This window comes from Oryctolagus cuniculus, chromosome 8 (genome assembly GCF_964237555.1).
Source record: "Oryctolagus cuniculus chromosome 8, mOryCun1.1, whole genome shotgun sequence".
Classification (NCBI taxonomy): domain Eukaryota; kingdom Metazoa; phylum Chordata; class Mammalia; order Lagomorpha; family Leporidae; genus Oryctolagus; species Oryctolagus cuniculus.
In genome coordinates, this window is record NC_091439.1 from 25,559,118 (window position 1) to 25,584,923 (window position 25,806).

Consider the following 25,806-nt stretch of genomic DNA (forward strand, 5'->3'; position numbering starts at 1 on the left):
TTAAAGGTTTATTTATTTACTTTGAAAGTCAGAGTTACACAGAAAGAGAAGGTGAGAGCTAGAGATAGAGATAGAGAGAGAGAGAGAGAGAGAGAGAGAGAATATGAGTCTTCCATTCGATGGTTCACTCCCCAGTTGGCCGCAACGGCTGGAGCTGTGCCGATCCAAAGCCATGAGCCAGGAGCCTCCTCCAGGTCTCCCACGCGGTTGCAGGGGCCCAAGGCCTTGGGCCATCTTCCACTGCTTTCCCAGGCCAGAGCAGAGAGCTGGATCGGAAGTGGAGCAGCCAGGTCTCAAATTGGCGCCCATTTGGGATGCTGGGGCACTGCAGCCGGCAGCTTTACCTGCTATGTCACAGTGCCGGCCCCTATCTGACTTGATGGTACAAACTCGATCCTCAAAAATTCCTTCATTGAATTGTGGAAACGTTACTTGTCCCTGAAAAACTGCTCTGGTTTTGGTCATCCTCTAATGCATGCCTTTTGTAATCTGCTTAATATACAATATTTAAAAGATTCTGATTCATAAAAGGCAGACCCAGAGTGTGGGAGAGCTATGAACAACCTTCTTTGTGGAAACTCAGACAGGGATGGTGGGAAGGACAGACATAATGTGCTTCACAAGTAAGGTAGAGTAACAGCGGAATACAACTGGATAGTTGCCCAGAACCACTTGTTTTTCAAGGAGAGGCAAAAGAAGAGATTTTTCTTGTTGTTCTTGTGAAGTCTACATAGCCGCTGGCAAGTAGGGAACTTGCCAGCCTGCAATGAGGGAATCCAACCAGTTCAAAGACTGTTCCAGCCACTCAGGATTCACTACTGTGAATGCCCTTGTGACAGTCAGCTCCCAACCTGGCCTCCAATAACCCTCAGGTCCTGTTAACTATTCTCGTGTGGTACCCTCTCACACCGAATCAGGACCACATTGAATCTGTGTGGTTAACAGAGTATAACAGAAGGGATGGTGTGTGACTCCTGAGGCTGGGCCAGAAAAGGTAGGATGGTTTCCACTTGTTCTCTTGGACTACTCTAAGTATTACAAGGGAATATGATCTCATTTAATCAAATGTAACCCAAAGCCTCCAAGAATTAGCCCAAAAAAGAATATAGAATGGGGGAGAGAAACTGTTTACTGGTCATGGCTCCACCATTCTGAGCATTTAATTTTCTGTTGTGTTCTTCATGTTGTCACTGCTATCCCTAAATGATCCTCCTCTCATTTTCATCATGATAGAAAAATAGGAAAACCTCTTTAGGTGAGCCTATCATAATGGACAGACTAAAATTTAAAACAAATTTTGCTGAATAATTAGTGAGAGCAAAGGGGAAAAACACAGAGAAAAAGTATAAAGCATTCTACCTAATGCACATATTACTGGGTCCTATTTATATTTAATTTATGTAAATGAATGTATTTGTATTTAAATGTACAAAGTGTGAAAGATTACAGGTAAACCAGGATTTTTGGGTAAAAGGCAAAAAATATGGGAGGGCTGGGTATGGGTGAATGGAATAAGTGAGAGGAAAGGGGGACTTGGATCTTAAAATTTACTTTATATTATTTGAAGATTGACGAGAATGTATTAACTTATATGATTAAGACACGAACTGTGTGATATAAGAAACAAAAGCCATCAAGTTAAAACAAACCTAAAGATCTATCCTCTGATCAGTAGCTTGCCATTAGGACCTCTGGCCACAACAGAGCTATCCTGACTGTGAGGTCTTTTGAATGCTTGGCGAAAAACTTTCTGGGGTTTCTTACTTGGCCTGTCTCCATAAAGCATGCATCTTTCTAAGACCCATCACCAAAGAGCTGTGTCAGAGACATCAGTTTCTGCACCTTGAAGACCAATACCAAGGGAGCAGACTGCTCTATCAGCTATCGTGTCAGTGAATGATTCTGACATGAATTCTGGGAAGCAAAGCACCCCCAAAAATTTCAGTGCTTAAAACAATCTTGTACTTTGTAGGTCACTGGCTCCGAGGTGGAGGTTTAGATTTTCTCCACGCATGTCTCATCCTTCTTGGACCTAGAGATCACTCAGGCATGAGCCTCATATTGTGAAAGGCAGGAGTGTCAGGGAGGCAAGCAGAAACAGGCAGTGCCTCTCCAGGCCAGCCTCAGAGCTGTCACATTGTCACTTCTGCCCATATTCCTTCGATGCGAAGCAAATGAAATGATCTAAGCTCAGAGCCCATAGGGTGGAGAAACAGTCTACCTTCAACTAAGACAAACTACAAGGGGGCTGGTATGCAAGGAACAGTGAAAACTGGGGAACAAAAACGTTATCTACCTGTTATCAACCTGGGACTTTCCAACTTTCCGAAGAGAGAGATTTCCTTTCAAAACTGGCCAACAGCATATGATAGGCTTTGATCCAGAGGTGATCTCTGTCCTAAATTATAGGAACAGGGCTTTGTCTTTGCATGCACCTTAATTTGCTATGCTGTGTTATGGAGATGCTGTAATATTGCTGGCAGCTAATTCCTTACAAAATGTCAAAGTGAGCAACGGCTTCCATAGGAGAAAGACTATTTTACAAGAAGTAGGGGATAAAAAACAACAACAACAACAACTTCTCTTAGAAAATACGCTGTTGGCAGCATCCTGTTCATTGTGTTTTAAAAGGTTTGAGTGTTACCAAGGCTTTATAAAATCTTTAGTTTAAAGGGTGCCATAGAATTCAGGAATCCACAAAATGTTGTCAGAGTCGAGAGGACTCTGAGGAGCCAGCCTGTGACCCAGGCTTCCCCTGTGTTTAGGAGTAAAAACCTCTTACATAAGAATAGGAATCCCCAGAGCTGCTTCTTAACATGGGAAAGGGAGAGTTGTCCCCAAGTAAATAGATGAACAGTTACAGCCTTAAAATAAAAAAGAGATCATTAAATCCTTGAGTTCTTCAGCCGAGCCTCGGGTGGTCCTGACATTGAGCCCCACTCCAGGGTTTTGTCCAGGGTTCCCACGTTCCTTTCAAGAACAAACGGCCTTGAAACGTTCCTCCGCATTTCCTCTTCGTCCAAAATGGTCGTGGAGCAGCAAAGAGTAAGGCTGAAGCCCAGAAAGGAGCCTGGTGAATACTGCGCCAGGTGCCGGGGCCATCGCAGCGAAGCTGCAGGAGCCCGGGCCGGGAGCCGAAGCAGCCCCCGCGCGCACCGGGACAGTCCCGGCTCTTTGTTAAAGAAACAAATGCAAGAGGCGGCGCGGGGACTGGTGGGGCTGAGCCGTTTGTCTGCACAACTACGCCCGAGAAAGACCTTGGGCGAGACGCTGCAAACGCAGGACAGCCCGGGGCACCGTGTCATTGGCTTTTGTGCACTTGAAGGCGCGTGAGCGAGCCCCGCTCAGAGGTTCCCCTTTGTGTGAAACTGTGGAAACCAGGAGCGTGCGGCGACTGCTGGGTTTTCGTTTTCGAATTCCTAAGCGCTTGGACCAAAAACACCCTTTCACCAACACGCTCCCTCGTTCTTGCGCGGGCAGGACTCGGACTTGAGTTACTTCTCCGTCGCTGACACGGCGAGGAGCGACAAAGGCGCGCGGTACGGGCGGCCGGGGCTCCCGGGGCAGCGCCGAGGGGCCGCCCGCCGCGTTCCGCAGCTGCGCGCTGGGCCCCGCCGCCCGCCGGCCGCCCGGCAAACGTGGGCACCAACCGCCGCGCGGCCGGGCCGTTGGGCGGGCGGTAATTTCTGGGAATGGGGCGGGGTCCGCGAGTGTACGAGGCCGGGCGTTTGTGAGCCGGGAGGAGGAGCGGGCGGCGCCGAGGAGCGCGAGGCTGGCGGGGCGGCGCGCCACGTGCGTCACCGGCCAGGGCGGGGCTGGCGTCGCGCTCCTGCCCGCCCGCGCCCCCTACCCCGTACTTAGCCGAGGCTGAGGAGTGGGGACCGGCGGGACCTGGGCCGGGAGTTTTTGCAACCCTCAGCCTCCCGGTTACTGTCAGCCTGCCCGAGTGCGGAGCAGTCCCCTGAGAAGAGGCGCAAGAGTCCGGAGCTGGGGACGGGCTGACAGCTCGGGCCCGCGGGGGGCCGCAGAGTGGCGAGGGTGTGTGTGCGTGCGTGCGGTCTCGGCCGGCCGGGAGGAGCGGGCGGGTGGGCGCTGCAGGTGCACGCGCGGCTCCGTCGTCCCCACGCGCCTGCCCCGCGAGGCGGAGCCCCTTCCTGGCACAGCCCTCGTCCCAGTCCGGGCCCGAGCGGAGTGTGCGATGGGGGAAGCCGCCGAGCAGGGAACCGGACAAGTGGCGAACGTCTTTACCTGAGAAGGCGGGTTTGGGAGAAGTTGGGCGAAACGGGGAGGGCGGGATTCGAGGCAGCAGCAGCAGAGGCAGGTCCGGCTGGCCAGCGGGGGCCGAGGGCAGCTGGCCCCGCGGGGTATAAATAGCCGGCCCGGGTTTGACAGGCGCTGCGGTGACTGGCGGTGCCGCCCCCCCTCCCGCCGCCCCGCCGCCCCGCCGCCGCCGCCGCCGCCGCGCGAGGAGGGGAGGAGCGCTCCGAGCGGGCGGGGTGGGGGAGGCGGACTCGAGTGTCCTGGTGGCGGCGGCAGGAGGCCGAGGGGGAGGAGCCGAGGCGCGGGTGGAGGGAGGGGGCCGGGAGCCGGGCCGGGGGCCACCAGTGCTGCCCGCGCCGGGCTCTGTGTCGCCGCCGTCGCCTCGGCGGTTGGGGGGTCGCTGGGGCAGTGCGGGCTGGGGGCGCTGCGCGGGGCGGCGCGCCTCTGTTTTGTCTCCTCCTCTCCCTGTGGAGCGGCTCGGGCTGCGGGGAGGCCCCGGCTCCCTCCGGACGCCCGGCCAACGGCGGCGGCGGCGGCAGCTCGTCCGCGGCCCTGAGGGAGGGAAAGGGACGCGGCGGTCTTCCCGGGCGACGTGGAGAGCAGGTAAGAGCGCGGGCCGGCGAGTCTGGGGAGAGGAGAGGGAGCGCGGAGGGCGCGGCGATAAAGGCTTGCCGTCCCGGGTGCCGCCGCCTCTCTCCGCGCCCCCGCCCCGCGCCTGTGTTGTTTGCTCCGGGGTGTGCGGAGGGGTTTTCCGGAGGCTGTGGCGGTGACACTGGCTGGGTGCTGCGGGGGAAGGGGGCTGAGTGACTGCGGGCAACGGTCGGCGGCGAGCGGGACTTGGAGAAAGGGCAAGGCGCGCGGCGCGCCTGCCCGCGGGGAGGCTCGGGCGCGGGGCAGGGCTGAGGGAAGGGGTTAGGGACCCCGGCGGGGGATGGGCCCGGCGCAGCTGGGCTCCGTGTGTTTACGTCTCTGCGCGAGTCACCTCTGCCGAGAAGCGGACTGAACTGACCCGCCGAGGCTCGCGCGGAGGCCGGGGCGGGGGTCCGGCTCCGGAGGAAGCGCGTCCTGGGAGGGTCTGGGGAGGGCGGGAGGCTGCGGCCGGCGCCGGCGCGGGGCGGCGAGCTCGGGGCGGGACCTGGGAGGCTCCGGGTGCTCCGGGTGGCTGGGGGGGGGGGGGGTGCCGGGCACCAGTTTTCCTTCCCCGTCGGGCCTTATCGCAGGCGCTTACCTTTCCCTCCCTCAGCTGCTAGCTTGCACGACAGGTTGTACCCGGCCGTTCTTTTATTCTCGCTCTCCGTGCCGGCCCCCTGCTGCCCGCCGCCCACTATTCCCGGGGGGTTGGGGTGGGGAGGGGAGGGAGGCTGGCTCTGATCGGAATCTGTTTTAAACAGCAAAACCGAAACGGGCTGGGTAACGCGCACGTCCAGTGTGACCGCCTTGTTGGTGGATCCTTTCCTCGCCCAGCTGGCCCTCGGGGACCGCGCCGCTGGTTGTTGTGAGGGCGCGCAAGGGGGACGGCCAGGGCTCGCTCCCGACTCTGCGGGAGCAACTCTTCGAGCAGGGCCGCCGGGCCCCCTCTCTAGCTCCACTGGGGCGTTCTTATTCCGTGCCCATAGAGGACAGAAAGTGTTCCCCAACACCGAGAGAAATCCAGATCGCAGTTTTCTAAGGTTCCTCGTGTGCCAGCACCCCCGCCCCGGGCTCTCTTTCTAGGAGCCAGATTTCGCTGCAGAATAGCCTTTCTTTAAGTTTTAGTACTTCGTGAGTTGAGTGTGAGGGAGACGTACAAGTGCTACCTTCCACATTGTCAAACCGCACAATTTCCTGCCTTTTCTGGCGTGCGTGAACGGAACACTTACTCGGCTGTACGGTTTAAATTTTAATCCGGTGGTGAGAGAGCAGTCATCTTGTGTTTGATAATCAGATTTGCTTTTCTTTTTATCTCAATCTCGATCAAGAGGTAAATTATGCACTTTGTCTAGTGCTGGAATCACAGAAGAATGCACCCTTTACCCAAGGCAGGTTTGGATATTTGTGTTGTGGAGTTTTTTCAGAAGGTGGAATGACTGTGTAAGGCTGTTGAAGTTATATATGTAAAGGAACCTGGGAATAATTCAAGTTTATATAGGGCGATAGAATTCATAGAGTGCGTTCATACTAGTATTATTGAGACATCTCTTAGCAGTTAAACACATGAAGTAGAAAATTGAAATACCCTGGCCATTTGAAATTCAAATATTTAATGCTAACCTATTTTAAGGGTATACCTTCACTGACTACTTGGATTAATAGTTGTCCCTCATTCAGGCATAAATACTCATTTAGAAAATTAATTGCCTTTAGTATGGTTGGAAAGAATTTGTGATTTTGGGATTTTTGTGTCCTAAGTAAGACATTGGCTGTGGGAGGGCCTGCTGATGTTGATGGCTTTACCTTTTCAAAAGTTGTATACTTTTTTGGCAGGTGTAGGTTGGAGGGCTAATAGCTTTTACTGAGTTAAAATTCATATGTCATTCAGGTTGATTTAAGTGTACAATTAAGTGACTTGCAGTATATTCACAGAATTGTGCAGTCATCAACCATGATCGATTCTAGAACACCAGAAAGGAACCCCATCCCCGTTAGCATTCCTTCTCCATTCTTGCTGTCCCCCTTTTCCCCCAGGCAACCACTGATCAATTTTGGATGACTTTGGATGTGCCTAATCTGAACTGTGCAAAGTTTGGTCTTTTATGACTAGCTTCTTTCACTTAAGTTTGCAGAGTTTATCCATATTGTGCCATGTATCAGTACGTCACTTTAAATGGCTGAATACTATTTGGTTATATAGATACGCTTATATTACATTTCATTTATGCATTCATCAGTTGATGGACATTTGAGTTTTTTTTTTTAATTTTTATTTAATGAATATAGATTTCCAAAGTAAAGCTTATGGACTACATTGGCTCCCCCCCACCACGTTTGAGTTAACGTGGCCATGAATATTGCATATTAAGTTTTTGTGTGGGCAAGTTTTAATTTCCTTGGATATATGCACTTTTAAAGAAGTTGCTTTTTGACTTAGTACCAAACATTTATCCATTTTGAGTGTGTGATTCAGTAATGTTTAGTATATATGTAGAATTGTGACACTGTTACCTCAAGCCTGTTTAAACATTTTAGTAGCCTCCAAAAATTTCCTCTGGTTAGTCTTCGTTCCCTCCCTATCTCTTCTTCTTACCTCAGTCCCAGCAAAATCAGCATTTTGCTTGCATAGATTTGCCTTTTCTTAATATCATAATATATAGCGTCTCCCACTTTTTTTTTTTTAAAGATTTATTTATTTGAAAGGGATAGAGAGGGAGAGACAGAGAGATCGCTTATTGGCCTTTTGGCTAAGATAAGTGTGAAACAGAAGAGTTTTTTTTTTTTTTTCAAATTACAGTTCAAATTTTTGAATCAACATATAACATTTTTTTTAAGATGAGTAGTTGTTTGAACATTCCTCTTTTTTAAGATTTATTTATTTATTTGAGAGACAGAGTTATAGAGAAAGGGAAAAAGTACAGAGACAGGGAAAAAGAGGTCTTTCATCTGCTGGTTCACTCCTGAAATGGCTGAAACTGCTGGAGCTGGGCCAATCTGAAGCCAGGAGCTTCCCCTGAGTCTCCCACATGGGTGCAAGAACCCAAGTACTTGGGCCATCCTCTGCTGCTTTCCCAGGCCATTAGCAGAGAGCTGGATGCAACATGGAGCAGCTGGGATTCAAACTGACTTTGCTTGCTGTGCCACAGCTCCAGCCCCCAAATGTAGCCCTTTTTAATCTGGCTACTTTTCACATAGCATAATGTGTTTGGGACTCAACTGTATTGTAGCATGTATTGGTAGTTTGAGACTTTTTATTGCTGAATAATAATCCTTTGTATAGATAGATGTACCACATTTTGTCTGCTGACCACTCAGTAGGTGTTTGGATTGTTTCCATTTTTCACTATTATAGTACAGTTCTTTATGTAGACTTACAGTACATACGGTATCAGATCTCTTGGGTAGATACCTAGCAATAGAATTACTGCATCATGTGTTTAACTTTTTAAGAAACTGCCAAGCTGTTAACCAAAGTGGCTGGTACCATCTTACAGTCTAAACAGCAATATATGTCTCTTCCAATTTTCCTCATGTCCTTGCTAACAGTAATTATCTGTTTTATTGTAGCCCTTCTTGTGGATATGAAATGGTTAACTCATTGTAGTTTTAATATGAATTTTTCTTATGGTTCATAGTGGTTTTCCTATGATTATTATCTATTCATTTGTCTTTTTTGGTGACATAGCTATTCAAATTTTTTTCCCATTTAAAATTTGTAAAAATTTATTTTCATTTTTATTTGAAAGGCAGACGGACAGATTTTTCCATTGCCTGGTTTACTCCCCAGATGCCCACAACATCCAGGGTTGGGCCAGGAACTCTATCACCATCTGCCACATGGGTGGAAGGGACCTAAGTACTTGAGCTCTCATATGCTTGCCTCCCAGGCTGCATATTAGCAGGAAGCTGGATAGGAAGCAGTGGCAAGATTCAATTCCAGGCACTCTGAAATGGGGTGTGGTTGTCCCAATCAGTGGCCAGTGACTTAACCTACTGTGCCACAATGTCTATCTTCCACAATTTAAATTGGGTTATTTGATGTAAATGCTTGCTATATTTTTTGGATATAAGTCCTTTATTAGATATGAGAATTTGATATGCAGATATTTCCTCCTAGTCTGTAAGTGGCCTTTACATTTTTATTTTATCAGATGTTGAAGTTTTTTGAAGCATGTAAGTTTTAATTTCGATGAAGTCCAACTTCTCCATTTTTTTTTTTATAGATCATGTTTTTATTGTCTTATGGGAGAGCTCTGTCTTACAGATTTGTTCCTTTTTTTAGGAGTTTTTGTTTTAGCTCTTATGTTTAGTTTTTATAATCTATTTGGAGTTAATTTTTAGACATTTTTATTTATTTATTTCACAGGTAGAGTTATAGTCAGAGGGAGAGATAGAGAGAAAGGTCTTCCATCTGTTGATTCACTCCCTAGATGGTGGCTGGGTGGATCGGAAGCCAGGAGCCAGGAACTTCTTCTGGGTCTCCCACATGGGTGCAGGGGCCCAAGCCCTCGTGCCATCTTCCACTGCTTTCTCAGGCCATAAACAGCTGGATGAGAAGAGGAGCAGCTGGGACACTAACTGGAGCCCATATAGGATGCCAGTGCTGCAGGCAGAGGCTTAACCTATTATGCCACAGTGCCAGCCCCTGGAGTTAATTTTTATTTATGATGTGGATTAAGGGTCTAGATTCATCTTTTCCTATAGATTACTCTAGCACCATTTATTAAAAAGGCTATCATTTCTACGTTTAATGTAGAGTTATTCCTGGGCTCTCAATTCTGTTTCATTATTTGTATTTTCATCCTTATGCCTTCATCAACCTGTCTTGGTTATTGTGCTTTTTAGTAAGTTATGAAAACAAGTAGTGTAAGCCTTCTGATTTTGTTCTGTGTTTTAAAATTGTTTTGATTATTCTTGGTCCTGTATAAAAAATCTAAGCATTGGCTTGTCAATTTCTCTAAAAATTCTGCTAGAATTTTGATGAGGATTGTATTAGATTTTAACATTCTTTGACAGTGATGTTTTATTATTTTCAATGTACAAAAGCATCTCTGAACTTTTTGAGTGTATAATATTGTCAACTGTAGACACAATATTGGTTTTTTAAAAATTTATTTATTTGATGGGGCCGGCGTTGTGGCATGGCAGGTATAGCTGCCGCCCGCAGTGCTGGCATCTCATATGGGCGCCTGGTCCACTGCTCCAGCTCTCTGCTGTGGTCTGAGAAAACAGTAAAAGATGGCCCAAGTCCTTGGGCCCCTGCACCCACGTGAGACCCAGAAGAAGCTCCTGGCTCCTGGCTTCGGATCAGTGCAGCTCTGGCTGTTGCGGTCATCTGGGGAGTGAACCAGCGGATGGAAGACCTCTCTCTCTCTCTCTCTCTCTGCTTCTACTTCTCTCTCTGTTTAACTCTGACTTCCAAATAAATAAATAAATCTTAAAAAATATTTATTTATTAATTTTAAAGGCAGTTAGGAGAGAAAGATATCTTTTTTAAAAAAGAATTATTTATTTTACTTGGGGGAGAGAGAGCGAACACACACTTTGATCTGCTGGTTTACTCGGCAAATGGCTGTAACAGCCCTGCCTGAGCCAGGCCAAAGTCAGGAGTGTGGAACTCCATCTGGGTCTCTCCCGCGTGAGTGGCAAGGGCGGAAGCACTTGGGCCATCTTCTGCTGCTTTCCCAGGTGCATTAACAAGGACCTGGATCAGAAATGGAGCATTCTGGACTGGAACCTGCTGCATGCTGGTGTCCTAGGTGGTGTAACCCAGTGCGCCACAATGCTGACCCCTAGCAACAATATTATAAAGCAGATCTATAGAAGTTATTTGTCTTGCATAGCTGAAACTTTGTCTTTTCAACTCCTCATTTTCCTCCCTCCATCTAGTCCCTACTTCCTTCACGACCCTGGCACCTACCATTCTGCTCTGTATCTATGAATTTGTGTTTTAAATACCTAAGTACACGTATGTGCCCTTCTGTGAATGGCGTATTTCACTTGTTATAATGTCTTCAACTTTCATTCATGTCATATTAAGGAATTTCCTTCTTTTTAGTCTCAATTTGACTCTTCCATTATATATAAACACACACACAACATGTATATATATATACACATGTGTATATATATACACACAACACTACATGTATATTTTTGTTCAGTTTATTATTTCTAAGTAATTTCTTTTTGAAGCTATTGTGAATGGAAGTGCTTTTTCAAATTTCATGTCAGTTAAAAGTTTTTTTTTTTTTAATTGGAAGAAAGGGAGGGAGAGAGAAAGCAATGTTCCATCTCCTGGTTGACTCCCCAAAATGTCACTAATGATCTGGGCTGGACCAGGATGAAGCCAGGAGTTTAACACTCAATCCAGGTCTCCCATGTGGGTGGCAGAGATACAAGTACAAGAATCATCACCTGCTACCTCCCAGGGTACCCACTAGGAGGAAGTGGAAATCAGCACTGGAACTTGAACCCAGATACTCCAGTCTGGAAGTGGTTTTCTCAAGCTGTTAACTGCTGTACCAAATGACTGGCCCTCATACCAGGTTTTGTTACTAGTATATAGAAATAGAATTCATTTTTGCATATTGATCTTGAGGCCTTTGAAATCATTACTTCTTGATTTTTTTTGTGAGTTCCTTAGTATTTAATAACATAAAATATCATGTCATGTGTGAATAAAGATAATTTTACTTCTTCCAGTCTAACCAGATACATTTATTTCTCTGTCATTTGTTTTCCTTTCCTTTCTTATGTTCTTACTCCAGCACATTATTGATTAGAAATGATGAGGGGCTGACGCTGTGGAGCAGCGGGTTACAGCAATGCCAGCATCCCTTATGGGGGTCGATTCAAGTCCTGGCTGCTCCACTTCCGATACAGCTCTCTGCTGTGGCCTGGGAGAGCAGTAGTAGCTGGCCCAAGTCCTTGGGCCCCTGCGCCTGCATGGGAGACCCGGAAGAAGCTCCTGGCTCCTGGCTTCAGATCTGCTCAGCTCTGGCCATTGCGGTCATTTGGGGAGTGAACCAGCGGATGGAAAACTCTCTCTCTCTCTCTGGATCTACTTCTCTGTAACTCTGTCTTTCAAATAAATAAAATAAATCTTAAAAAAAAAAAAAAGGCACTCTTCCATCGTTAGGAGGAAAGAATTCAGTCCCATTCTATTAAGTACAAGGGAATTTCAAAAAGTTTGTGGAAAATAGAATTAAAAAATAAGTTTATTTTGGTACATAGTTTTTTCCATAATATACATTTTCCATGAACTTATTGAAGACTTCTACAATTCTGACTGTAATTTTTTTTGAAAAACAGATGCTGTGTATCAAACAAATGGTTAAGAATTATATACTGCTGTACTTTTAATGATTTTGTGACTTTTTTTTTTTTTAAAGATTTATTTATTTATTTGAAAGAGAGGCAGAGAGAGAGGCAGAGAGAGAGGTCTTCCATCCGATGGTTCACTCCACAGTTGGCCGCAGTGACTGCAGGTGTGCTGATCTGAAGCCAGGAGCTTCTTCTGGGTCTCCCACGGTGGTGCAGAGGCCCAAGGACTTGGGCCATCTTCTGCTTTCCCAGGCCATAGCAGAGAGCTGGATTGGAAGTAGAGCAACTGGGTCTTGAACCGGTGCCCATATGGGATGTCGGTGCTTCAGGCCAGGGCCTTAACCCACTGCACCACAGCGCTGGCCCCAGAAGGGCTCATATTTAATGTAATCATTGATAGTCATCATGTCTGCAATTTTGTATGATTTTCCATGTATTGTTTCTTTTTTATTTCTTCACTCTTGAATTTGTTTATTTATTTGAGAGGCAGAGTTACAGAGACAGGGAGAGTTAGAGAAAGAGGTCTCCCATCTATGGTTCACTCCCCAAATGGCTTCAAAGGTTGGAGCTGGGTCAAAGCAAGAAGGCAGGAGCTTCTTCAAGGTCTCCCACGTGAGTGCAGGGGGCCCAAGCACTTGGGCCATCTTCCACTGCTTTCCCAGGCCATAGCAGAGAGCTGGAGAAGTGCAGCAGGAATTTGAACTGCTGCCTACATGGGATGCTGACACTGCAGGTGGTGCCTCAGTGCTGGCTCCTGAAGCATTTCTTATAAGGCAAATCTATTATCAATGATTTATCTTTCTGAGATTGTTTTTATTTTGCCTTTATTTTCAAAGGATAGTTTTGCTTGATATAGAGTTCTTGGTCAACAGGTTTTGTTTTTGTTTTTTTTTATTTTCTTTTCAGCAACTTGAATATATCCTCTGTTTTCTGGCCTCCATTATTTCTAATGAGTTGTTTTACTCTTTCTTGTCTCTGAAGATTTTCTGTTTCTGACTTTCAACTCATTTATTGTGATGTGTATAGGCATGGATTTCTATATTTAACTTACTTTGGGTTCATTGAATTCCTTAATTTTTTACACATGATTTACATTTTAATAGGTTATATTAATGTGGTATTTCAACATGTATGTAAGTTATACAGTGCTCAAATTGGGATAATCAGCATATCTATTACCTCAAACATTTATCATTTGTGGTGAGATCATTTAAAATTCCTTTTCCCAGCTACTTTGAAATATACACTACGTTGTTGTTAGTTTTGGTCACTGTATTCTGTACTAGCACATCAGAATTTTTTTCTCTTATCTGATTATAACTTTATACCCATTGACTAATCTCTTTGTTTTTCTTCGCTCCACCTAACCCAGTGTATTCTTTTTTTTTTTTTTTTTAAAGATTTATTTATTTATTTGAAAGTTACACAGAGAGAGGAGGAGAGGCAGAGAGAAAGAGAGGTCTTGCATCTGCTGGTTCACTCCCCAAGTGGCTGCAACAGCCGGAGCTGCACCAATCTGAAGCCAGGAGTTTCCTCCGGGTCTCTCACATGGGTGTAGGGGCCCAAGTACTCAAACCATTGTCTACTGCTTTCCCAGGCCACAGCAGAGAGCTGGATTAGAAGTGGAGCAGCCGGGACTCGAACCAGCACCCATATGGGATTGCTGGCATTGCAGGTGGTGGCTTTACCTGCCATGTCACAGCACCAGCTCCCAGTGTATTCTTTTGACATTGAATTTCTTCAATCCATAAATGAAAATTTTTCAACAGTTTCATAACTTTTGACTGTTATTTTCTTCAAATAGTTTTTCTTCTCTTTTCTCCCTTAAGGCTCTCTTTCTGGGATTCTCGTTACATGTATGTTGACTTGCTTGATGGTATCCTGTGAAGTCTCTGAGACTCTGTTCGTTGTTTTATATATTTTTTTCATTTTATTCAGGATTGGTAATTTCAGTTGATATATCCAAGTTCATTGTGTGCTTCTACTATTTCAGATTTGTTGAGCTCTGCTTAGTGAATTTTTAGTTTCAGTTTTGTACTTTTGAATTGCATAATTTTCACTTGATTCTCTTTTAGAATTTCTCTTTTTATTGAGATTGTCTGTTTTATGATTCATAGTTGTTGTATTCTCCTTTCATTGTTTAAACATGGTTTCCTTATTTAGAGATAAAATTAAGTTTTAGGTAGAGTAATATTTCAAGTATGCATTAATTCCTAAAACATTTGTTTTATCTATATATTCTATTTATTGCTTACTGTGTTTCTTGATATGTGTGAAAGTATATTACTCATAAATGCTAAATTTCATTTGGTGGCTTTTTCTTCACCATAATCAATAATTTGCTTATGATTTCTGTTTATTGGTAAGTAGGATAAATGGGCAATTAAAAGACATGTTGCCTTTGGTGCTGTACAATCAGTTCAGAAATTGATCTGAGATTTCAGAATAACATGTCTTCTTTTTTAAAAAAAAGAATTATTTTACTTATTTGTAAGAGTTACAGAGAGGTAGAGCCACAGAGAGAGGTCTTCCATCTGCTGGTTCACTCTCCAAATGACCACAACCACAAGAGCTGAGCTGATACAAAGCCAGGAGCCAGCAGGTTAAAGCCCTGGCCTGCAGCTCCGGCATCCCATATTGTCGCTTGTTCGAGTCCAGCTCTCTGCTATGGCCTGGGAAAGCAGTAGAAGATGGCCCAAGTCCTTGGACCTCTGCACCTGTGTGGGAGACCCGGAAGAACCTCCTGATCTGAACTGATTGTACAGTATAATGTCTACTTGTTTGTATTTCTTGCTGTTAACCGATTATCTCACTGTAAGTGTTAATAGGTAGAAAAAAACCAGAATAAGCCTAAGAGAGTAATATAATTTTCTGGAATGTTTATAAAATATGATCTTATCAGCTTGCATATTTAATATAGTAGTCATTCATTTTTAAGTTCTTGGAAGATAATAGTAAGCAAGGTAAATGCCATCCATGTTTTCACCAGACTTAACATTCTGGCAGGGGAAACCAACATTAAACATCTAATCAAATTAATTTTAGAGAGTGATGCATTCAAAGAAATAAAATAGGATAATGCGATATAGGGAATGATGGGAAAGACACTTGCAGATGGAATGTAATTTGGGGGAGGGGGTAATGAAATGTTTGTCTGAAGGTTGGTATTTGAGATGATTTCTGCATGATGGGTGAAGAAAATTCCTTCTGCTGACAATCTGGAAGGGCCTTTTGGGTGAGAGAACAGGAATTATAAAAAGTTGGAATAGGGCCTGTGTGTTGGAGCTTAGCAAGGAGAGATGAGGGATGAACGAGATCAGAGAGGTGCACTGGGCTGTCCCCCACCATGATCTTTATATAGACTGTGTGTTTTAAGGTTTTTTTTTTCTCCAAGTGCGGTGGGAACCCACAGGAAAATACTTGAATAGCCTTCATTATTGACTAAAGAGTTACTGTACTGTGTATACTTTGTTAACAGAATGTTAGTAAAAATTCTCAATATGGACACTTTTCTTTCAATGATTTTTAGCTTTATAAAGAGTAGCAGGGAAAATAACTGTTTCCTGATTTGTTTCATCCTTGCCATTTCAAACTAAAAATAAAATACTAACATCTGTAGAACCTTAAATTTGTAGTAGTTAAAGCAATGGCAAAGGTTCTTAGGATGACAGCTTTAACCGGTTTATGTTAATATTATAAAAGTATACCTTTAATTATTTATAATTATGGGCTAAAACATGTAGATAACTACCTTAGTACAGTAGCTGTATGACGACTGACTTTCTAAATACTTTGGTATATAAACTTAAAAAATTATTTCAATATTGAAATCAGTTATTTTTATATGGTATAGTTAATATATACATATTTGTATTTTATTTGAGAGGTAGAGTTATAGACAGAGAGGGAGAGACAGAGAGAAAGGTCTTCCATCCCCTGTTTTACTCCCCAGATGGCTGCATCAGCTGGAGCTGGGTTGATCTAATACCATAATCAACAATTTGCTTATGATTTCTGTTTATTGGTAAGTAAGGATAAATGTGCATTTAAAAGGCATATTGGGACTGGTGCTGTGGTGTAGTGGAGCCAGGAGCTTCTTCTGGGTCTCCCATGTAGGTGCAAGGGCCCAACTACTTGGGCCATCCTCTGCTGCTTTCCCAGGTGACAAGCAGAGAGCTGGATTGGAAGAGGAGCAGCCAGTACATGAACCATTGCACATATGGGATGCTGGCACTGTAGGTGGAGTCTTAGCCTACTATGAAGCAGCGCTGGCCCCATAGTTAATATTTTTTAAGGATTTATTTATTTGAAAGAGAGAGGGAGAGACAAAGAGAGAAAGAGATCTTCCATCTGCACTTCCTCAGTGGCTACATTAGCCAGGGTTCCTCCACGCAAAAGTCAGGAGCCTTTGACTCCATCTAGTTCTTTCACGTGGTGGCAGGGGCCATCTTTTACTGCTTTCCCAGGTGCATTAATAGGGAGCTGGGAGGCCAGTGCCCTGGCTCACTAGGTTAATCCTCCCCTGAGTCACCGGCATCCCATATGGGTACAGGGTTCTAGTCCCGGTTGCTCCTCTTCCAGTCCAGCTCTCTGCTGTGGCCCGGGAGTGCAGTGGAGGATGGCCCAAGTGCTTGGACCCCTGTACCCACATGGGAGACCAGGAGGAGGCACCTGGCTCCTGGCTTTGGATTGGCGTAGCTCCGGCCATGGTGGCCATTAGTGGGGTGAACCAAGGAAGGAAGACCTTTCTCTATGTCTCTTTCTCTCACTAACTCTGTCAAATAAATTAAAAAAAAAAAAAATCTTAAAAAAAAAAAAAAAAAAACAGGAGCTGGATTGGAAGTGGATCAGCTGGGATTTAAACCTTTCATATGGGATGCCAGTGTCCCAGGCAGTGGCTTAATCCGCTGTACCACGAAGCTGGTCCCGGGTATAGTTAATATTAATTAATGTAAAATAATTTCTTGCTTTACTTTAGATTAGACAGTGTGGAATATAGTGCTTCAAAGATTTATGTAGAGTCTGACATTGTGACTTAGCAGGTAAAGGTACTGCTTGCAATACCAGCATCACATATGGGCTTTGGTTCATATCACTGCTACTTCACTTCCAATACAGCTCCCTGCTAATGGCCTGGGAAAAGCAGTGGAAGATGGCCCAAGTCCTTGGGCCCCTGCCACCCTTGTGGGAGACCCAGATGAAGCTCCTGGCTCCTGGCTTTGGCCTGGCCCAGCACTGGCTGCTGTGGTCATCTGGGGAGTCAATCAGTGGTGGAAGATTTCTGTCTCTCCCTCTCTCTGTAACTCTAATAAATAAGTATATTTTTAAAAATATTTGTTTATTTTATTTGAAAGGCAGTTATGGAGATGGTGGGGTGGGGAGAGATAGATCTTCTTTCTACTGGTACACTCCCCAGTCAGGAGCTTCTTCCAAGTCTCCCACATGGGTGCAGGAGCCCAAGCACTTGGACTGTCTTCTGCTGCTTTCCCAGGCCATTTGCAGGGAGCTGGACTGCACTGCAGATGGCAGCTTTATGCTGCCACAGCACCAGCCTCAATAAATAACTCTTAAAAATACAGATTTATGTAAATAAAATTTTTGAAGATAAACCACTTTTTCAGGTATCACTATTATTTTAAAAACCTGTTTTTATAGTGAAAAATAATCTGATTTTCTTGTATAATGTCATGTGTATTTATATTTAACATTCAGAATTTATACTCCTATAAGGAAACTTTCAAATAAACTAAATATAGCAAATCAACTACTATAACTTGAAAGGTATTTTTATTTTTGTTTTATTTTAAACAAATTTTAAAGATCTATTTGACAGGCAGTCCTAAGTGCATTGGCAGGGAGCTGGATAGGAAGTGGAGCAGCCAGAACTTGAACCAGTGCTCATATGGGATGCTGGCATTGCAGGTGGCAGCTTAACCCACTTTGCCACAATGGTGGCTCCGGTATTTTAATTTTTTTTTTTTTTTTTTTTTTGACAGGCAGAGTGGACAGTGAGAGAGAGAGACAGAGAGAGAAAGGTCTTCCTTTGCCGCTGGTTCACCCTCCAATGGCCGCCGCTGCAGCCGGCGCACCGCGCTGATCCTGGCAGGAGCCAGGAGCCAGGTGCTTTTCCTGGTCTCCCATGGGGTGCAGGGCCCAAGCACCTGGGCCATCCTCCACTGCACTCCCTGGCCATAGCAGAGAGCTGGCCTGGAAGAGGGGCAACCGGGACAGAATCCGGCGCCCCAACCGGGACTAGAACCCGGTGTGCCGGCGCCGCAAGGTGGAGGATTAGCCTATTGAGCCACGGCGCCGGCTCTCCGGTATTTTAATTTTAAAAGTTATTATTATTACTATTAAGAGACAGAGAGTTCATGTCTTCTGATTCACTCCCTAAATGCCCTTGACTGCTGAGGCTGGGCCTGGGTCAGAGCCCAAGAGCTGGGAAATCAGTCCAGATTTCCCACAGAGGTGGCAAGGATTCAACCACTTGAGCCATCACTGCTGCCTCCCAGGGTGTGCATTAGTGGGAAGCCAGAGTTCTGAACCAGAGATGGAAATCAGGTATGTGGGGCATGGGCAGTCTGACTACCATGGCTAAGCATCTGCTCCAGAATGGGCTCATTTTTTATTTTTTATTTTTTTAAGATTTTATTTTATTTATTTGAAATAAATACAGAGAGAGGTAGAGACAGAGAGAGAGGTCTTCCATCTGATGGTTCACTCCCCAATTGGCTGCAACAGTCGGAGCTGTGCTAATCTGAAGCCAGGAGCCAGGAGCTTTTTCCGGTCTCCCATGCAGGTGCAGGGGCCCAAGAACTTGGGCCATCTTCTACTGCTTTCCCAGGCCACAGCAGAGAGCTGGATCGGAAAAGGAACAACTGGGGCTAAAACCGGCGGCCATATGAGATGACGCGCTTCAGACCAGGGCTTTAATCCACTGTGCCATAGTGCTGGCCCCTTATGTTTTATTTTATAATCTGGATAAGATGGGAATATTCTAGGAAGTCTGCTTTCATGATTTTTTTACTTAAATTTTAGAAGTTGAAAGTACAGCCGGCGCCACAGCTCACTAGGCTAATCCTCCGCCTCGCGGTGCCGGCACACCGGGTTCTAGTCCTGGTCGGGGTGCCGGATTCTGTCCCGGTTGTCCCTCTTCCAGGCCAGCTCTCTGCTGTGGCCAGGGAGTACAGTGGAGGATGGCCCAAGTACTTGGGCCCTGCACCCCATGGGAGACCAGGAGAAGCACCTGGCTCCTGCCATCGGATCAGCACGGTGTGCCGGCCGTGGTGCGCTGGCCGCGGCAGCCATTGGAGGGTGAACCAACGGTAAAAGGAAGACCTTTCTCTCTCTCTCTCTCTCTCTCTCTCTCTCTCTCTCACTGTCCACTCTGCCTGTCAAAAAATTAAAAACACACGCACACAAAGAAGTTGAAAGTACAGTTCTTTCTAAGTGTTAAGTTTAATTTAAGCATTTAAATTGAACCATGATGTTCTAGCTAAGCATTTAAGCTCAGTCATGATGTTACTCTAGTAATAAAATACTTTAAATCTTGTATATATTTCTTGCATGGGTTGGGGAGATGAGGTATGTGCTCTCTTCATTCCAGATCATTTTGATTTTTTCCTTTTTTTTTTTTTTGACAGGCAGAGTGGACAGTGAGAGAGAGAGACAGAGAGAAAGGTCTTCCTTTGCCATTGGTTCACCCTCCAATGGCCGCCGCAGCCGGCGCGCTAAGGCCGGCACACCGCGCTGATCCGATGGCAGGAGCCAGGAGCCAGGTGCTTTTCCTGGTCTCCCATGGGGTGCAGGGCCCAAGCACCTGGGCCATCCTCCACTGCACTCCCTGGCCACAGCAGAGAGCTGGCCTGGAAGAGGGGCAACCGGGACAGAATCCGGCGCCCCAATCGGGACTAGAACCCGGTGTGCCGGCGCCGGTAGGCGGAGGATTAGCCTAGTGAGCCGCGGCGCCGGCCGATTTTTTCCTTTTTTAAAAGTTGCTGATGGGTGGAAAGAAAGGGTCATCAAAGAAGGATGTACATTTCTCTGAAGTGGGGAGAGAACTTCCACTTTGCTTATGGCCCTATCTAAATACTGACGGAGTTTGTGGACTCAAAAGACTTCCATAGCCTTGGCAGCTCATGACAAGAGCCTCGGGTGATCACTGACCTCATAAATAAGAGTGTCAGTTGTTAAATCAACAACAGGAGTCACTGTGCACTTGCTCCCCATATAGGATTTCTGTCCTTAATGAGTTATATTATGAGAATTAATGGTAAAACTTGTTCTCAAACAGTACTTTATATATACTGTGTGTGTGCACAAATTGTGGAAATGTTTACTTAGTATAGAGTTGGTCTTTATATAAAGTTAATTAAAAAAGAATCTTAATGAAGAATGGGATGGGAGAGGGAGTGGGGGTGGTAAGGCGGGTATGAGGGGAAGAACCACTATATTCCTGAAGTTGTACCTATGAAATTTGCATTCATTAAAGAAAAGCTTTAAAAATTTTTGAAAAAGAATAAATGGAGGCCGGTGCCACGGCTCACTAGGCCAGTCATCTGCCTGCAGTGCCAGCACTCCAGGTTCTAGTCCCGGTTGGGGCGCTGGTTCTGTCCCGGTTGCTCCTCTTCCAGTCCAGCTCTCTGCTGTGGCCCGTGAAGGCAGTGGAAGATGGCCCAAGTGCTTGGGCCCTGAACCCGCATGGGATACCAGGAGGAAGCATCTGGTTCCTGGCTTCAGATTGGCGCAACGCGCCGGCCGTAGCGACCATTTGGGGGGGTGAAACAACGGAAGGAAGACCTTTCTCTCTGTCTCTCTCTCTCTCACTGTCTAACTCTGCCAGTAAAAAAAAAAAAAAAAAAAAAAAGAATAAATGGAAAGTATTGAAACGCACACACACAAAGCTGATGATGTGTTGAAGTCTGTTTTAATTTGAAGTGTTACCTCATCTATAACTTAGTATACAATCTTCCTTATCATTGCCATCAGCCGATTTAGGGTCATGAAGTCTTGCTGTCATACTAGATAGCAGTATCATGGAATTACGTATGCTAAAATAATAATTGAGTTATAAAGAAGTTTCTGTTATTTTCCCATTTTGACAGATGAATCAGATCTGGAGAGGTTGACTAATTTGCTATTCAGAAAAGAGTTAATGTCTGAGATGGCTGTGCTTAGAAAGTACTGCTTGCAAAGTTGGTCTTTTACTGACATCTGGGAACTTATCTTTCAGAGTGCTCCCGGTAACTGATAAGAAGGGAGATTCGCTGTGCCTAGACTGGGATTTTGGTACACACTAGGCATAGAGTGCCTTTATGAGCAACTCCCTCCCCCACCAAAGAAAAAGAAACCTTGTGCTGAGTCTATAATAGGCTTCCTGGACAGAAACATTGCACATGTATTGCTGTGTTTTGTTCCTGGGAAAAGAGTAAGCTCTGGGGGCCGGCGCTGTAGTGTAGTGGTTAAAGCCGGTGTCTGCAGTGCTGGCATCCCATATGGGTGCCGGTTCGAGACCCGGATATTCTTCCGATCCAGCTTTCTGCTATGGCCTGGGAAAGCAGTAGAAGATGGCCCAAGTCCTTGGGCCTCTGTACCCACGTGGGAGACCTGGAAGAAGCTCCTGGCTTCCAATCAGCGCAGCTCCGGCCGTGGTGGCCAATTGGGAAGTGAACCAGTAGATGGAAGACCTGTCTCTCTCTCGGCCTCTCCTCGTCTCCCTGCGTAACTCTGATTTTGAAGTAAATAAATTAATCTTTAAAAAAAAAAAAAAAAAAAAAGAAATACAGCAGGTCACAAGGGTAAAAGACACAGGGAGAATCCAGAAGAATCCCTCTGTGTACCTTTCCTTCCTACAAGGGTCAGACAGACAGAGCTTACTCTTTTTTTTTTTTTTTAAAGATTTATTTATTTATTTGAAAGTCAGTTACATAGAGAGAGAAGGAGAGGCCGAGAGAGAGAGGTCTTTGCAAGATGGCCGCAACGACTGGAGCTACGCTGGTCTCATGCCAGGAGCCAGGAGTTTCTTCTGGGTCTCCCGCGTGGGTGCAGGGGCCCAAGGACTTGGGCCATCTTCTGCTGCTTTCTCAGGCCATAGCAGAGAGCTGGATCAGAAGAGGAGCAGCGGGACTTGAACTGGTGCCCATATAGGAAGCTGGCACTGCAGGTGGCAGCTTTACCCACCATGTCACAGAACTGGCCCCATGACCTGCTATATTTTTTAGAATAGCCGTGAGCTGGCGCCGCGGCTCACTAGGCTAATCCTCTGCCTACCGGCGCTGGCACACCAGGTTTAGTCCCGGTTGGGGTGCCGGATTCTGTCCTGGTTGCCCCTCTTCCAGGCCAGCTCTCTGCTGTGGCCAGGGAGTGCAGTGGAGGATGGCCCAAGTCCTTGGGCCCTGCACCCCATGGGAGACCAGGATAAGTACCTGGCTCCTGCCATCGGATCAGCGCGGTGCGCCGGCCGTGGTGCGCTGGCCGCGGCAGCCATTGGAGGGTGAACCAACGGCAAAAGGAAGACCTTTCTCTCTGTCTCTCTCACTGTCCACTCTGCCTGTCAAAAAAAAAAAAAAAGAAAAAGAAAAAAAAAATAGCCGTGATGCTATTCTTAATTGTATGCTGAACTCTGTTAAGTCCTAACAAATCTCTGAATGTAGGGGTGATTTTGGAGACCCCTGACATACCTATCTAGACTAAGATTCTGCCCTGCTAAGGCTGAAAACTTGTTTTAACTTGCTTGGAAAAAGTTTATTTAATGGATAATAATAATGGAGAAGGTGATATTTAGTCCTTCAGATAAAAGCAGGCATGTATTTGTTCATTGATTCATTGGTTGCACATTGTACAGATCTCTAAGTGTCTGTTTTGGGCTTGTGGAAAAGCCCAGACCTTGGGTTAATTAGTTAATCCTATAAGTAGTTTCAGCGGCAAACTGGGAGTCTAGGTGCACTTTTTTTTTTTTGCAGGCAGAATTAGAGACAGTTATAGACAGTGAGAGAGAGACAGAGAGAAAGGTCTTCCCTCCGTTGGTTCACTCCCCTAATGGCCGCCACAGCCAGCGCTGTGCCGATCCGAAGCCAGGCGCCGGGTGCTTCCTCCTGGTCTCCCATGCGGGTGCAGGGACCCATAGGCGCACTTTTTCCCATAGTTGCTTCTGCAAGGGGACCTTTTGATTTAGCACCAAGAAAAAATTTGTTTTGGTTCCAAGCAGCTCTTTTACTTGAAATATGAGTAAACTTGAATTAGGATACAAGGCCTGTATCTGAAGATCTTCATTTCTTGAAAATACAGAATTTCAGGCCAACATTTCTTTTCAAAAAATAAATAAATTTCACTCTTAAGACAGCAAGTAGAGACAGTTGTTAATGCTGTCATTTTTTTTCTCGCTTTTTTTCCCTAAGGCCCTCAGAATTTATACAAGTATGAGAAAAATTGTGAGTTAGAAGAAATCACTATACAGGAGCAGGTGTTTGGCACAGTAGTTAAGATGCTGCTTGGGATGACCATATCCTGTATCAGAGTGCTTGGGTTCAAGTTCCAGTACCACTTCCAGTTCTAGTTTCTTGCTAATGCACACCCTGGGATGCAGCAGGTAGTGGGAGACCTCTCCCTGTGTCTCTCTGCCTTTCAAATATATAATAAATATATTTTGAAAAGAATTTATATATATATATATATATAAACACACACACCCCTATACACACATGTGTACATACACACACCTTTTTCTTGGGAAGGAAAAATTTCTGTATATTTACTTAAATAAGATATGTGTAATTTCTGTTGAACATATTTTAAACATTCTAATCAGCCCATCAGACAGTAAGGAGTTAGGTAGAAAAATCTATGGGAGGGTGAGAGAGGCTCTGCCTACAGTTTTTTTTTTTTTTTTTTTTTTTTTTTTTTTTTTTTAGATTTATTTATTTGAAAGACAGAGTTACAGAGAGAGGTAGAGACAGCGAGGTTTCTCATCCACTGGTTCACTCCCCAGGTGGCTGCAACAGCCGGAGCCGCGCCAATCCGAAGCCAGGAGCCAGGAGCTTCTTCTGGGTCTCCCATGTGGGTGCAGGGCCCAAGCACTTGGACCATCCTCCACTGCCTTCCTGGGCCACAGCAGAGAGCTGGATGGAAAGTGGAGCAGTTGGGACTTGAACCAGCATTGCCAGCAGCTGCTATACCCTCTACACCACAGCGCCAGTCCTGCACTAATATTTTTAAAATGGCAATTGCTGGACTGACAATTTATTCCTCCTTGAAAGAGAAAGATTCACCTAACTTGCTTTGTTGAACAGATCCTAACTAAATTCTAGATTTTTTCAGTGACAGACTCTGCTACATGTCTTGACTACCTCTAGCTCCAGCCTTCTTTAAAGAAATTGTTTGACTACCTTAAGCCACTTGAAACAAAGACTTTAAAGTCTTGTGTATCTTTTTTGGCTGAACAAGAAGCTATTGTCACCAGAGTTGAGATACAAATATTTGAAGGGTGGAGCCAGGCAATAGTGTGACTTTTAGCTCTTATGGTGACTGTGGGAAGCCCAAGTCAGGTTGTTTTTTGTCTTCTTGCTTGTTCTCATCAATTCTTTGAATAACTAGAAGTTTGATAAGTCAGAGTATTTTTAGATGATACTTCCCTGTTAGCTTTTCACCATCCTGAAACAGGTTAAACAAGTCAGCATTGACTAGATTATGCCTGGGAATCTGGCAAGTCTAGTTCTTAGGTTGCAGATTTTTAAAAAAGCTGAAACATGTCTGTCAAGGAAAGCTTAAAAAAATCCTAATGACAATTTCAATGAAGTCACAAATTATTCAGGTTCATGCAATATCTACATCATTTGTGAGGACACATACACATAAGAATAGATATATGAGATTAAGAATTTATATTTATTTATATTAAATGCCGGGCTGTGAGTAAATGAAACATATACATGATATAGGACTCTTGAAATGCAAAATTGTTTTTATAATTGACAAGCTCTAGCTTTCAGTTTTCCAGTTAATCTGTCTAATCTGTTTTTTTCATCTGTAAAATTAGCTCTAAAGTCTCTTCTGGATTAAAAGATATTTTCTGCAATTTTTCTTATTTTGTAAATTTTGTCAACCAATTATAAGAATGAGCATCTCAATTTTGCATGGGAAGCAATTAGGTTAGTTTGCTGTCTTCATTTTTTAATTAAAAACTTATTTTCAATTTATTAGGGAGATATCAATCTTATACTTGCTGTTTCGTTTCACAAATGTTTGCAACATCTTAGGGCTGGGCCAGGCTGAAGCTAAGAGTCTAGAACTCAATCTGGGTTTTTCAGATGGATAGGAGGGATCCAAGCAGTTGAACCATCATCTATCTCCCAGGGTGCACCTTAGCAGGAAACTGAATAGGAAGTGAAGGAACCAGAACTTGAGAGAATATGATATGGAATGTGCTCTGATATGGAATGTGGGTGTCCCATGTTGCATCCTATCTGCTGTGCCATGTGCCTGTCCCGTATTGCTATACTCTAATGAAGTTTTAGCAATATAACACAGCTTTGATGTTATCCCTGTACTTGTCGTATGATCTCATTATCAAAGAGATAATAACATCAAATGCAT

General features: G+C 45.1%; 1 protein-coding gene across 32 annotated transcripts in view; it reads left to right on the plus strand.

Moving 5' to 3' along the window:
• The first annotated feature begins 3,859 nt into the window (after nucleotides 1–3,859).
• Nucleotides 3,860–25,806, plus strand: part of ELF2 (E74 like ETS transcription factor 2) — a 113,388-nt gene continuing 91,441 nt past the window's right edge. For 13 of the 32 annotated variants that reach the window (XM_070047561.1, XM_070047560.1, XM_070047548.1 and 10 more), the window contains exon 1: nucleotides 3,899–4,038. The gene's annotated coding sequence lies outside the window, so the exon portion shown is untranslated. Of the gene's footprint in view, nucleotides 4,039–4,139; nucleotides 4,257–4,723; nucleotides 4,864–25,806 lie in introns of those variants that run through there. The other 19 variants (XM_070047559.1, XM_070047567.1, XM_051819444.2 and 16 more) reach the window with 7 other exon arrangements.